We start from the raw sequence: 4,273 nt of genomic DNA on the forward strand, positions 1-4,273 counted from the left end.
CAGATCACCCGAATGGACAGAAAAAAACTGTCTTTTCACCATTGTTTTCATAGTTGGTTGAAAAAATAAGGCACTTTTATTAACTGAGAGGTTTCAACATACTGAGTTAAATCACGAAAGTTGTTTCAGGCCTTAATTCCCCACTGTCCCTCTTTCCTCCCCTTCCTCTGCCCTGTCTTCATGGATCTTGTAACCCTAGGGGTGTGTATCTGCCGTCTAGCTGAATTGTTGAGCTTTGTGAGAAGTGGGGGGAGAGGGAGACAGGCTTTTCCGCCTCCAAAGAATTAGGAAGTTGGCTCATTGGATGGTACCTACTGAGGTCAGACCTAGAGTGTCCACCTCATTCTCCTGTCCATTTGTTTATTTTTGGAGGAATTTAGTAAGCTTTTGTTAACTTCATAATCTTCCAGCTGCTGGAAAGTTGCCTTAAAGATGGCCACTAGCGGCACACGCCTATAATCCTAGCTACTCAGGAGGCTGGGCGTTCTAAGGATTGGGAGTTCAAAGCCAACTTGAGCACGAAAGTCTCTAACCACCAAAAAGCTGAACGTGGAGCTGTGGCCTAAGTGGCAGAGCCTCAGCCTTGAGTGGACAAAGTAAAAGAACCAGCACAACAACAAAAAGGATGGCAGCATTAATGGAAGAGCAGGACGCATGGATCATCTCATAGCTCATCCCTGCAAGGCTTTCCATCCATCTGAAGAGGGTGTCATGAAGAAATTGGCCAGCAGTTTATAGGATTGTAAGTTAAATCTGTAGAGTCCAGAAGGGCCAATTATCTCTTTGCCTGATAGATAAAACACGAGGTAGAAAAGGTTCTAAAGCCACTATCCCTACCTCTGGGCTGCTCAGGCAGACTGTTCCCAAGAATTCTGCAGGATCTACTTGTGGTCCCAGTGCCAATGACTGCATGGAGATCTCGTGTGAAAGTAGCAGAGGACAGAGCAGCTTCACATCTGCCAGGTCCCTGGCCATGGTGATGAGCTGGTTCACCTGACTAACAAAGCCTTGCCAAAGCACTTAAGCTCACCGCTGGGACCCTGGCTGGTAGACCAAGATGTGACAGTCTCATGTGACCTGTTCAATACGCCTCCATGGTCTCTGTTCTGTGGGTTAGTCCTTCCTAAAGGAAACAGCCTCCATTTCTCAGGTTTCCATCTTTGAGAAGGAGGGTGGTGGTAGGGATTGCACTGGTGGGACTCTAGCAGGCCTGGTGTGTGTGTGTGTGTGTGGTGTGGGAGTGCTACAGTGAGTGGGGCCCTCCACCGCTGGCCACCGTATGGTCTCATCTAACATGAAAGCAGTTGAACTCATGTTTCACCCAGCCCAGTAAGTCCTTTTTAAAAACGCTAACTTTATATATTTTCATTGTTCTATTTTTATTAACCTTAACACTATTAATTACTAATATTTATTGATTATTTCCTGTGTGTCTGGCACAACTGACAGTTTACATTTGTTTTCACAGCATTTGTTGTGAGTAGTTTTTTAAAGAAATCTTTATTGAGATAATTTACATATCATAAAATAGACATTTTAAATGTTTAGTTGAGTGATTTGTTTGTTGTTAATTTACAGCATTGCACAGTTGCTATCAGTAATGTTTTTATTAATATCAACACTATTAATAATTACTAATATTTATTGATTATTTACTGTGTGCCTGGCACAACTGACAGTTTACATTTGTTTTCGCAGCATTTGTTGATGTGAGTACTGTTTTTAAAAAAAGTTTTGAGATAATTTACATATCATAAAATCGACCAGTTTTAAATGTTCACTTGAGTGATTTGTTTGTTATTAATTTACAGCACTGTACAGTTACCATCAGTAATGTGGGTATTACCCCAAGTTAAATAGGTGGAGCAAGAGGCAGGCAATATTAAATAATTTGCCAATGATCACATATCTAGTAGATTCTAGAGTCACCATTCCAATGCCAGTCCATTTCGCCACTATGCATTTGGTGGGGTAGGCTGATTCAGTACTGCCTTATATGAAATTCTTTGCACATTTATTTATTGCCTGTTCCAGAGCTTCAAATTTTTGCATGGCTTGCTTACTCATAGCTGGAGCACTGCTACTTGAGCCATGGCTTCAGCCTGAGTTTTTGCTGGTTAATGGAGCCCCTTGGACTGTCTGTTTGGGCTGACTTTGAACCTTGGTCCTCAGTCTCCTGAATATCTAGGATTACAGACATGAGTCACTGGTGCCCAGCGCCTTTCCAGCCTTTTGTTGTCAATTAGTACATGGATTTGAGTATAATGAATTTAAATCATGTCCTTGCCGCTGGGCATGTGACTCAGTGGTAGAGTGCTTGCCTACCTTGCATTAAGCCCTGGGTTTGATTCCTCAGTACCACATAAACAGAAAAAGCCAGAAGTGGTGCTGTGACTCAAGTGGTAGAGTGCTAGTCTTGAGCAAAAGAAGCTCAGGGACAGTGCTCAGGCCTTGTGTTTAAGCCCTAGACCTGGCCAAAGCTTGGGGGAGGGGTGGGGAATCATATTCTTGGGGACTGTCCAACCAAATTCCATTAAATGGGTTTATTCTCTCTCCAATTTAGGTGTCTCCCCAGTTACCTATGTTTGCTTGGAAGGACTGTGCAGTCAATTGGTTGCACATTTTAAACCCTTTCAGCTATTTTTGGTGCTAACAAACTCTTAGAGTTGGTTGACTTACCTCTTCCTTTGGGGTGATTACAAATGCAGTATGCATTCATTCCTCTTTTTTGTTGCTCACGTTGAATAGTATCCAGAGCATCTTTTGCCCATGAAACCTCATGGCATGTATTTCACTTTTGATTTTGGTGTTCACACTTTGTTGTTGTTGGTTGTGGGTCTTAAATTTGGGGCCTGGGTGCTAACCCTGAGCTTTTGTGCTTAAGGCTCTACCACTTTGAGTCATAGTGCCACTTCCCATTTTTTTGGTGGTTAATCAGAGATAAGAGTCACAAACTCAACTACATCCCTCAGATCTCAGCCTCTTGAGTAACTAGGATTACAGGTATGAGCCACCAGTGCCTGGCTGTGCTCACACATTTTATTCATCCCTACCAGTCCTAATACAGAACTCAGAAACTAATAAAAGCCCTTTATTTGTACACTTAATATATTTGAAAAACCACAAAAAAGTGAAGTGAACTTGTTAAAAACAAAACCTTAGCTGGGCACCAGTGCTCACACCTGTAATCCTAGCTATTGAGGAGGCTGAGATCTGAGGATCACGGTTCAAAGCCAGCCGGGGCAGGAAAGTCCATGAGACTCTTATCTCCAATAAACCACTAGAAAACCGGAAGTGGCGCTGTGGCTCCAGGGGTAGAGCGCTTGCCTTGAGCTGAAGAGCTGAGGGACAGCGCCCAGGCCCAGAGTTCAATCCCCACGACCGACAAAAACAAAACAAAAAAACCCCCAAGCCTTCAGCACATCTTTGGTCACCCCCCTGACCCAATCTACTCAAAACACTTTGTGAGCAGAAAAGACTTTACTGAAGTGTAGAACATGGGGAAGAGAAGCCCAGCACAGTAGCTTACACCTGTAATCTCAGCATTAATGTGGTAGAGGCAACAATATTTCAAGTTTGAGACCAGCCTGGACTATTTATCAAATTCCTAGTGAGCTTGTGCCAGGAATCTACCTCAAAACCAGTGGAGAAGAGTTATACATTCCATTAGACATTTTGTTTTCACAGGGCCCTTGGCCAAACTGCTAAGGATGACTAATTTGCCATCATTTCTCAGGACTCAGCCATCTCAGCTCTTTTATTTCCAGATACCCAGCCTATCCACCCAATTCTCTGCATTTAGCTTCCCTTCCGTTTTGCTGTTAAAAATTGAACCAGGGGGTGGTTTTCACCTAGTAAGATCATCTTTCCAAACAGGACGCCTATTGGGTACGCCTGTGTTTATTTTTCCTTCATTTCGTGATCATGTAAGATATTCTCAGTCTGGATGGACCAGTTAAAAAAATTATCATCCATTACTGAGATTTTAGGTGTGCTGCTAATTGCTATTTATTAATTTATTGCTGTACAGGGGTTTCAACTCAGGACCTATGTACTTCCCAGTCTGCCTTTACCACTAGGACCATGCCTCCAACCCTGCTTTTGGCTGGTTATTTTACAGCTGGAGTCTAGGACCTTTTCTGCCCAACCTGGTCTCCATTGCCATCTTATAGATCTCACTCTTTTCTTTCTTTCTGAATATGTGGTCTGCAAGGTCTTTTTTTCCTTTTTAAAAATTACTACCGGCGGGCTGGGAAGGTGGCTCAGTGGTAGA

This window comes from Dipodomys ordii, unplaced genomic scaffold (genome assembly GCF_000151885.1).
Source record: "Dipodomys ordii isolate 6190 unplaced genomic scaffold, Dord_2.0 Scaffold19, whole genome shotgun sequence".
Lineage (NCBI taxonomy): Eukaryota > Metazoa > Chordata > Mammalia > Rodentia > Heteromyidae > Dipodomys > Dipodomys ordii.